Raw genomic sequence first — 11,531 nt, forward strand, 5'->3', positions numbered from 1 at the left:
TCCATGTCCAGATCTAACTGTTGCTTCCTGACCTGCATACAGATTTCTCAAGAGGCAGGTCAGGTGGTCTAGTATTCCCATCTCTTGAAGAATTTTCCACAGTTTATTGTGATCCACACAGTCAAAGGCTTTGGCATAGTCAATAAAGCAGAAATAGATGTTTTTCTGGAACTCTCTTGCTTTTTCGATGATCCAATTGATGTTGGTAATTTGATCTCTGGTTCCTCCTGCCTTTTTTAAAACCAGCTTGAACATCTGGAAGTTCATGGTTCATGTATTGCTGAAGCCTGGCTTGGAGAATTTTGAGCATTACTTTACTAGCATGTAAGATGAGTGCAATTGTGTGGTAGTTTGAGCATTCTTTGGCATTGCCTTTCTTTGGGATTGGAATGAAAACTGACCTTTTCGTCCTGTGGCCACTGCTGAGTTTTCCAAATTTGCTGGCATACTGAGTGCAGCACTATCACAGCATCATCTTTTAGGATTTGAAATAGCTCAACTGGAATTCCATCACCTCCGCTAGCTTTGCTCGTAGTGATGCTTTCTAAGGCCCACTTGACTTCACATTCCAGGATGTCTGGCTCTAGGTGAGTGATCACACAATTGTGATTATCTTGGTCATGAAGATCTTTTTTGTACAGTTCTTCTGTGTATTCTTGCCACCTCTTCTTAATATCTTCTGCTTCTGTTAGGTCCATACCATTTCTGTCCTTTATCGAGCCCATCTTTGCATGAAATGTTCCCTTGGTATCTCTAATTTTCTTGAAGAGATCTGTAGTCTTTCCCATTCTGTTGTTTTCCTCTATTTCTTTGCACTGATCACTGAGGAACGCTTTCTTATCTCTCCTTGCTATTCTTTGGAACTCTGCATTCAAATGGGTCTATCTTTCTTTTTCTCCTTTGCTTTTTGCTTCTCTTCTTTTCTCAGCTGTTTGTAAGGCCTCCTCAGACAGCCATTTTGCTTTTTATATTTCTTTTCCATGGGGATGGTCTTGATCCCTGTCTGCTGTACAAAGTCACGAACCTCCATCCACAGTTCATCAGGTACGCTGTCTATCAGATCTAGGCCCTTAAATCTATTTCTCACTTCCACTGTATAATCATAAGGGATTTGATTTAGGTCATACCTGAATGGTCTAGTGGTTTTCCCTACTTTCTTCAATTGAAGTCTGAATTGGGCAATAAAGAGTTCATGATCTGAGCCACAGTCAGCTCCTGGTCTTGTTTTTGCTGACTGTGTAGAGCTTCTCCATCTTTGGCTGCAAATAATATAATCAGTCTGATTTTGGTGTTGACCACCTGATGGTGTCCGTGTGTAGAGTCTTCTCCTGTGTTGTTGGAAGAGGGTGTTTACTATGACCTGTGCGTTCTCTTGGCAAAACTCTATTAGTCTTTGCCCTGCTTCATTCCATACTCCAAGGCCAAATTTGCCTGTTACTCTAGGTGTTTCTTGACTTCCTACTTTTGCATTCCAGTCCCTTATAATGAAAAGGACATCTTTTTTGGGTGTTAGTTCTAAAAGGTCTTGTAGGTCTTCATAGAACTGTTTAACTTCAGCTTCTTCAGCGTTACTGGTCAGGGTATAGACTTGGAATACTGTGATATTGAATGGTTTGCCTTGGAAACGAACAGAGATTATCCTGTCGCTTTTGAGATTGCATTGGGTTATTGGTCTTATTATTATTGATACAAGATACAGATATATGATTTTCAGAGATCTTCTTCCATTCGGTGGGCTTCAGTTCTTTTTCACTATATCTTATTTTCTGACTGTTGAAGTATACGTTCTCATGCTAAGATATTCAAAAGACGGAGAAATGTATAAAGAGGTGAAGAAATAACCATCCCAAGACCACTATGATTGGTATTTAATGATGCTTCCTTTTTTCTTTATCCTTTTAATCAATTATGTATTTATTTTCTGACAGGTAATATTTGCACAAGTAAATTCTAAAGGTTTAAAATAAGCCTCCTGCCCTGGGCCCCAGCCACCCAAACTCCTTCTAGGAACATTCACTGTTACCATGTTCTTGGTGATTTTTTTGGAGCTGGTTTATACATATAGACATATACATGTCAATTTCCCCTTAAAGCGCATAGCATATCAGCCTTCACACCCAGCACTTGTCCAGTCTTTTTTCTCCTTTCCTGTCTTTCAGCTCTACAGAGCTTTCCTTATATAGTTAGGAGTTATCCTGATGATACAGTGTATCCATTAGTTATAGGAGGTGGAGGACAAACCCAGTCCAACACCGAGGCGTTTATGGAAGGATAATAGGTGATTGCAGACTCCCTGGAAGGGCAGAGATCCAGGTCTGGAATCTACATGAGAGGAAGCAAAGCAAAACTAGGCATGGGCTGCCCCTGGCAGGGTCGGGCACAGACTGCACAGCTGATGCCCCTGGGCTCGGAGGCTCTAGCCTCTGGACCTGCTGCTGTTGAGCGCTGGGTGTCTTTGCTGCAGCCTTTGTCAGGTACGTGCCCTCTGACACCTGCTTCTCCCATCGCCAGCTGCTGAACACAAGCCTGGCGTTCAGAAGCCCTGCCTGGCTTCCACGGTCTTGGACGATTCTGCTCTGTCCCAGACTTCCAAGCCCCATCCAGTGAAGCAGACCCCTTGTACCAGTTATCTGTTGCTGCATAACAAAGTCCCCATGGCTTGGAATCACAATGCTCATTGCTCATCTGCCAGAGTCACTGTGGGTCAGGGATTTGGGAGAGGCAGGGCACTTCCGGCTTGGGCGGGGAGTCTCTCGTGCAACAGCAGGTGGGTGCTGATTTGCTTGGGGACCATCTCAAAGGCTGCTTCACTCTCATATCTGGCGCTGGGCTGAGGAGACTGAGGCTGGGAGAGTGGGGCTGGGGCGGGTGGAGCTCCCGGGCATCGGTGCAGTCTCTGCAGACTTTCCAGCATGGTGAGTTCAGAGGCGCTGGTCTTCTTAAGTCAGCTTGGGGCTCCTAAGGTGTGTGTCCTGAGCTGGGCAGCAGCTTCACACATTGTCCCTGCTGCGCCCTTCTATTGGGTTGCAGTTACAAAGATTGGCCAGGTTCCAGGGAAGGGGGAGCTGGACGCCACCTCTCAGAGGAGAAAAGCCAGGTCACCTTGTGGAAGAGCAGGTGTGATGGGAAACACAGTTGCCCCCAGGTGGCTTCTGGGGACCTCCATCTCCCGGGAAGGCAGTGTAGCCACCAGGGCTTACCCTGCAGTGGGGGTCTCACCCTCACCCCCTGTGGTTGTCTCACCCTCACCCCCTGTGGTTGTCTTCTCAGCCACGAGCTGAGCTCTCTGGTCATTCCAGCTCCCCGGGAAGCTGATGGCAAGCCCTGTTCTCTCCATCTGGCTTGTGACCTCGTGTGCTAGGTTGAGTAGGGTCCATCCCAAATCCACATCCACCGGGAACCTCAGAAGGTCACCGCATTCAGAAGCAGGGTCTTTGCCTGTGTAATCAAGCTCAGATGAGATCACATTGGGTTGGGGTGAGCCCTAAATCGGGTGGCTGGTGTCCTTACGGAAAGAAGAGAGGAGGGACCTCCCTGGTGGTCCAGTGGTTAAGACTCCACACTCCCAGTGCAGGATGCCCGTGTTCAAAACCTGGTCAGAGCCAGATGCCATATGCCGTCACTCGTGTTGCAGCTAAGGCCCGGCACAGCCAAAATAAATAAATATTGGAAAAAAGAGAGAGAGGACACAGAGGAAAGATAGTGTACAGACCCAGACTCACAGGGAGAAGCCACGTGGCAACAGAGGCTCAGGCTGCAGGGATGCATCCAGCTGCCCAGGACACCGAGGGCGGCCGTGGCAGGGACTGAGAGAGGCTCAGCCCAGATCCACCCCCAGCGCCTGCAGGAGGAACCACCTGCAGACACCGTAATTCCGGACTCCTGGCTCCTGAACGATTAGAGAATGCATTCCTGTTGTTTTAAGCTCCCCGGTTAGAGGTTTGTTACGGCAAACCCAGGAGACCTATGCAGTTGACAGTGACATTTTGGTCCCCTGACAAATTGAGGGTCTGGCCGGCTGGTTGGCGGCTGAATTCCGACCTGATGCAAAGGCTCAGAACGCACAGGAATGAGGCCTGGGGACACTGTGCAGGGTGGCCGAAGGAGGTCACGGTCCAGGAGACACGAGGGCGGTGCCGGCTCTGTGGACGGGCAGGACTCGGGTGACGCACGAGTCACTGGTGTGTGTTTGCTCGCTCCGGTCTCTTATGTTCTAACCGTGAAAATCCAGCTTGGCCTTCCCAGGTGCGTCCTGCATCTCCCGCCTCTGGAGCAGCCCGGCTTCTGTCAACACAGGCGCTGTTTACAGTGGCCGCGGCTGTGACCTTCAGGGCCGGGAGGACGGCTGCCCTGGTGGAGTCAGGCTCTGCTTCCACGCTCACACTCGGGGCCTCGTTATTCTCCAAAATACTGAGGAATGGAGACCCACCCCGGGGCTTGAAGGAGGGCTCCCACGTCCTGAGCTCCCGGTGTGACCCTCGGAGGCAATGGGGCGTCTTCCTCTTGGAGCCGCTTCTCCTGTGCAGGTTGGCTCAGACGTTGCCTCCCCTGAGGGGCCCCTGTGTGCCTCATCTAACACCACCCTCACCTCCCCTGTTTTATTCATCTGCCCTCACCCCAAGGTCATCTGCAGTGACCTTGTTACTGTGTTTCCTTGTTTTTATTTATTTCTTTATATTTTTTGGCTGCCCCCTGGGGCATGTGGGAATCTCAGTTCCACGACTGGGACTTGAACCTGTGGCCCTGTGTTGGAAGCGTTCCTCATGCCTCTTCAAGAATCTCCTATCAGTGGGACCCTGGCTCTGTGGGGGACGGATTGACTACAAACAGCACAGTGGAATTTGTAGGGTTGGGAGTGGAGTGGGGTTGTTTTATTGTCGGTTGTGGTGGAGTTATAGGACTTAATGAAGTTGCCCAAACTCACAGAACTCTGTACCCAAAAGGATGAATTTTACTGAATGTAAATAGTATTTTACTTGAAAAAAAAATGTTTACAAGTGATAAGGCCAAGGGTGAGGCCAAGAATAATTAATGCAGGTTTGGGGAAGAAATGGGAAGCAAGGATCCGGAAGTCTTCCTGGAGGTGGTGGTCCTCACACTGAGACTAGAGAAAGTGTTTGTTGAACTTGAACCGGGAGGAGAGGAGAGAGGGCGGGATTTCAGGCAGAGGAACAGCAGGAGTAACACAGTTCTGCAGAAGCTGAAGGCTGGATGCGCCCGGAGGGGAAGGCAGGCCTGGCTCCATTCCTGCAGGGCCAGCTCAGTCTTGCTCAGGCATTTGGACTTCAGAGTGACCTCGTTGGCTTCTGGTTTGGAAAACTCACCATGGAGCAGGAGGGTGGGATGAGGGAGCCAGGCTAAAGGCGGGAGGGCTGGTCCAGATGTTCTTTGCCTAACAGTGTACATCCTTGACTGAGGCATTTTGTCATTTTGTTGCTCCCAGACATTAAGCAAGCACGTGCCACTTCACCAGTAGAATGCAAGAGGCACAGGGCAGTTTCAGCCTGATCTTGTCTCCGCAGCTTCTGTTAACAGTGCTGGCAGGTGGCAAGTGCTTGGCTAATATCTGTTGAGTGACAGAGTGGGCTTTCATTGAGCAGAGTGCATTGGAGATTCATCCTTGATCTCACGTCTAGCAGTGTTTTCTTCTCTTTTATCCAAGGGTGCTGTTTCCATGTATGAACGTTTGTTTATCCCTTCACCAGCTGAAAGACCTTAGTGCTGTTTCCAGTTATTGGTTATACAGTGTTAGTCACTCAGTGATGTCCGACTCTTTGTGATCCCATGGACTGTAGCCCACAAGGCTCCTCTGTCCGTGGGATTCTCCAGGCAAGAATAGTGGAGTGGGTTGACATTTCCTTCTCCACGGGATCGTCCCAACCCAAGGATCGAACTTGGGTCTCCTGCATTATAGGCAGATTTTTTTTACCATCTGAATCACCAGGGTGGCGCATGCTGCTGTAAACATTAGGGTACAGATCTTCGCATGATTGTATGTTTTCGTTTCTCTTGGGTAAATACCTAGATGTGGGATTGCTATGTGATAGTAAGTGTGTACTTCACTTGTTAGAATGAACTGCCTAGCTGTCTTCTGAAGAGGCTGCACCATTTTGCACTCCCGTCACTGGCTCCACGATGTGTTTCTTCCTTGTTGTTTCAGCAGAATGCGCTGATGTACACACTAGAGGGTGCAGAGGAGTCATGACTGGGGTGGCTAACTTGCAGATTCCCCAGGCCCTACCCTCGAGGCATCCCTGGGTGTGTCTTAGACCTCCCTGAGAGCCCCCAGGAGAAGCAGGAGTCCTTTGTAGGGGCAGAAAGAACCCCAGATCTTGACGCAGGCACTCGGTTTCAGTGTCCAGCTCTGCCGCTAGCTTCTGGGTCACCTCTGTGAATCATCCGTCGCCTCCGAGCCTCAGTTTCCTCATTAGTAAAATAGATGTGAAAATCACTGAGCTTCCTAGTTTGCTGTGAGGGCTTAATGCGTTACTGTGTGAAGGGGCCTGGTTCTAGGTAGGTATTCAATAAATGTTACCGATTTTGGTCAACTGCAAAGATTTTAAATGCTTCCTGCTCCCTTTAGCTAACGGCCTTATATTTTAATGTTTTAATTGATGCATGGCATAAGGAAGAAAGTGCCCTGAAGACAAGTGTACAGTTCAGTGAATTCTCACACGTAGAACTCATCCGTGACGCCAACGCCCCACCAAAACGGGACGTGACCACATCCCTGGGGCTCCCCTCGGTTCACGCTCATCAACCGCCTTCCAGACTGACCTCTCCTGGACCTGTGACTGTAACGGCCTTGATTGTGAAACACTTTTGTTTTTCTAGTATAGCTAAGATGTGCTCAGTGAAGCTTATGTTGAAAACACGGAAGGCAGAAGCATAGAGACAGCCTGTTAACATATTGAACAGCCTTTTAAAATGCTAATTTTTTAATTGAGATCTAACATAAGATTGCACAGGTTGTAAGCATAAGGCCCAATATATTTTCACTGGGTGACCACCTCACGTTAATCACCAAATTGAAATTGAGAACAATACGGCAAGAACCGCTGTTCCAAGGAGATTGATCAGCTTTCCCCAAACAGCCTTGTTAATCTTATTTATAGTTTTTGATAATTTATTTTATTGAAAGATAGTTGATTTACAATGTTGCATTAACTTCTGCTGCGCAGCAAATTCACTTAGTTATACCTGCATATACACCTAAGTGTATATATATATTCATACATATAAAAACACACACACACACACTCTCTGTTCCACATTCTTTACCATTTGGCCTAGAGCAGGATATTGAATTTAGTTCCCTCTGCCACACAGTAGGACCTTGTTGCTTATCCCTCCAATAGATAATAGTGGGCATCTCCTAACCCCAGCTCTCACTCCATCCCTACCCCCGGCTCCTCCTAGGCAATGACAAGTCTGTTCTCTGTGTCCATGAGTCTGTTTCTTAAATAAGTTTATTGGTGTCCTGTTTTATTATTTATTATTATTTTTGATATTATTTTATGTATTTGACTGTTATGGGTCTTACTGCAGCATGTAGTATCTTTTAGTTTCGCCATGTGGGATCTAGTTCCCTGACCAGGGATTGGACCTGAGCCCCCGCATTGGGAGCGTGGAGACTTAGCTGCTGGACCACCAAGGAAGTCCCCTGTTTGTACCATATTTTGGGTTCCACAATGTAAGCGATATCATACGACATTTGTCTTTGTCTGTCTGACTTCACTTCACTTAGTATGATAATCTCTAGGTCCAACCGTGTTGCTGACAATGGCATCATTTCATCCTTTTTTGTGGTTGAGTAATATTCCATCGTGTATGTGTACCACGTCTTTATCCATTCATCTGCCTGTCGATGGTTGTTTCCATATCTTGGTTATTGTGACTAGTGCTGCTACGAACATAGGGGTGCATGTATCTTTTTGGATAGTTTTGTCTGGATATATGCCCAGGAGTGGGATTGCTGGATCATATGATAATTCTAATTTTAGTTTTTTGAGGAACCTCCATACTGTTTTCCACAGTGGCTGCACCAACTTACACTCCCACCAACAGTGTAGGAGGGTTCCCTTTTCTCCATGCCCTCTCCAGCATTTGTTATTTGTTGACTTTTAAATAATGGCTGTTCTGACTGGTGAGGTGGTCCCTCATTGTAGTTTTGATTTGCATCTCTCTGATAATGAAGTGTTGAGCATATTTTCATGTGCCTGTCGGCCATCTGTATGTCTTCTTTGGAGAAATGTCTATTTAGGTCTCCTGCCTATTTTTTGAGAAGCCCAAATTAAAACTACAGTAACAGAGGCTTTTCCACGCAGCCCTCGATTTGAATAGCAGACTCCTACAACTCAATAGCAAAAAACAAGCAAACAAAACCCAAACAACCAGCTTTAAAAGTGGGTAAAACATGACAGCAATGATAAATCCATAGGAAAATTTGAAGGTGATGGGTATTTATTGCCTTGAATGCGCTGACGGTTTCAGAGGGGTATGCAGAAGTCCAAATTCATCAGACTGTATACTTTGATTGTGTACAGGTGTTTTTTTTTTTTTTTTGTATACTAATTATACCTCAATAAAGCTGGGAAAAAACGAGGTGTGTGGGTCTAACCACTCCCATGCAGAAGCTTCTGTGTCGGGCCTGACCCTGACCAGGTCTGGAAGCCAGTTCTGGGTGGTACTTCCTCTCAGAGTCCTGCCACCCAGCAGCTGAGACTCAGCTTGTCCCCAGGGGACATGCACTTCTCTGAACAATATCAGGAAAGGAAGCCAAACTCAAAGCCTCTCAGGGGTTTTCTGGCTGTTTTTGGCTGTGGGGGTGGAAGGAGGAGGCTGGCAAGGCGCTGGGGCAGGGCAGTGGGCCTTGGCCTGGCCGCTGCAGTGACTGGCAGGGCAAGGAGGGCCAGGTTCAGAAGACCTACTCTCTAATAATGATTATTATGTGAGCAACTGCTGCTTTATTGAAGGCTGTGTTGTGCTAAGCTGTGTTAGCCATTCATTTTTTAAACAGCCTTCTAAGGTAGGGTTTTTTTTTTTTTTCCCCAATAGCTTTATTAAGACATAATTCACATCACATACAGTTCACCCATCTAAAGCCTACAGTTCAGTGGCCTTTAGTATCTTCACAGAGCTGTTCAGCCATTATCACAATCTATTTTAGAATATTTTCATCCCTCCACAGAGAAACCCTGTACCCCTTCCAAGAGCCCCCATGTCCCCCCCAGTCCCAGGCAACTACTAATATACTTTCTATCCCTGTTCTTGGTATCCCAAAAGTAGATTGAATGATGGGGAAATTGAAGGTTCAGAGAGGGTAACTGACCAGCTTAAGGTCACACAGCTAAGGAAGTGGCCTTGGAATTTGAACCCAGATCCCCATGTCCTCCAGATCCACGCTTTCTCACTGCAGCATGGGCCTTTTTCTTCTTCCTGTCAATAACAATACTGAAAATAGTCAACCGTGATGGCTGAACTGTTTTGCCTGTTTTATCGCTCCGTTGTCTAATTTAATCATTATAATCACCCCTGGGAGGTAGGTACAGTTATTATACCCATTTTTGCAAAGAGGGAAACTGAGGCACAGGGTGGGGGGTACTAATGGTCCAATACATCATGGCTGCTAGCAAATGGAAGAGGGTTATGAAGGAAAACATCATCATCCTTGAGGACTGGTGAGGGACAGAATAGCAAGTCCAGACAATGCTGATTAAAACACAGTTTTCTTTCAGATTATTCCCTCCCTCCCCCTTCTTCTTTCTTTTTATATGAAAAGGAAAAGAAAGTTCCCTCCACCCTTTGAGGTCACTTCCTGACCCATTTGTGAATCTATGCGGAGTGGTTACACGGGCACCTCTCCCTGCCTGCATTCCTCCTAAATGCCGGGGATGGGTCATGGGCCTGTGTGCCCCCGGGCTCCAGCACCAGACAGACTCGGGTTCCAATTCTGCTTCCACCGCCCCCCCACCCCCATTTAATGCCCTTGAGCCCTAGCATAGCTAACTTGTGATGGGGACTTTCCACTACATGTATATCTGAATATACAGGGTGGCTTCTCCCCCGACCCCTTATGCCTTGGAGAAGAAATATCATTTTGTATTTGAGCCTTCCCAGAACCAGGGCTACTATCTCAGTGACTTTATTTTGAACAAAATAAAGTTGCAGAAAAACAGGCAATGTGGAGCCCCAAACACTCCCATTCATCGCATTGGATTCCTTTAGCTGTTTACCTGAAAAATGAAAACAGTGAAAAAGAGGAAAAGCAATTAAAAATATGAAAAAAATCAAATTGCCATCTCAAGCACAACAGACATTTTAACTCCAAAAATGCTGTAGGCTCACAAGAAGAGTAAGCTGAAGTAGGTGCTCCGTGTTCTTCTTTCTTGCTTGATTCCCGGGGACCAGGGAGATCTCCAATCAGAATCAGCACCTATCTGGACCGAGAAGAGGAGCCAGGGCTTCCCACAGCGGTTTCCAAAGCCAATTGCCTTTAGTTTCATCTGATCAGCAAGAAATTTAACATGGTCCACTATACACATGGACTTTGTAATAATAAATTCTACACATAGGCGGTTGTACCACTTTATCATGTACATTAGATAACATGTACCAAAATAGAAATGATAAAAAGGATCGATGGAAATATAAACTGAAGTTCTTAAAAAAAAAAGCAAATAAATTTAACCCAGATTTATCATTCCTGGGGAGGTGGCCCCATGTTTTCAAGTGGTTTCAGGATTTCTTTAAAAAGCAGTGCAATAACCGATCTATAGGAAATAGCAAGTGTACACCCCTGGGCTAGGAGCAGTGAAAAATGAGTCCAGCTTGCCTAAAGTCAGCACATGAGCCCTGTGGCTTTAGGTATCATATTTTCAGCCAGAGCAACACTCATAGATTTAAAAAAATGCTGTAAGTCAAGTGGCTCAGGAGTAGAACTGACGTGTCCTGGCAGCTCTATAGGTAAAAGAAAGTCTCTCTCTCGTCACAGCAGACACGTCCAAGATGCATATGGAAGGTCTGAATAAAACAGCTTCATGAAACAGGAAAGAGGAAAAGAGCAATATTTCTCAAAGAATATGTTACATCATACAATATGCGACTTGAAATAGGCTTGGTGTAGCTCAATGAATCAACTAAATCCCATCACTAGGCACTTGACGGTGTCATCTATACGCGTAGAAGTTTATAGAGTGAGCCATAAAATAATCTCTCATTGGGAAAACGAGAGATCAGTTCTCTTGGTATTCCATGTTCCCTAGAACAAACTTTTGGGACTTTGATCCTGTCTGACAGATGAGGAAGCTGAGCTTAGGGTATTTATGTGGTTTGTTCCATGTAGTAAGAGGCGGTCAGACACCTGCGCAGACTCAGTGACGATCTCACAGTAGGACCATGAACTGCCAATTCACGGGGGTTACAGGGGAGCATATTAAATGCATGTAAAACACACGTGTGCAGTGAGCGCTCCATACATGCTGGTCCCTCTGGAAATTCTCTCTCCACCTTGCAAGGGACCTGGGGCAGGC

The sequence above is a fragment of the Ovis canadensis genome, chromosome 14 (assembly GCF_042477335.2).
Source record: "Ovis canadensis isolate MfBH-ARS-UI-01 breed Bighorn chromosome 14, ARS-UI_OviCan_v2, whole genome shotgun sequence".
Taxonomy (NCBI): Eukaryota; Metazoa; Chordata; class Mammalia; order Artiodactyla; family Bovidae; genus Ovis; species Ovis canadensis.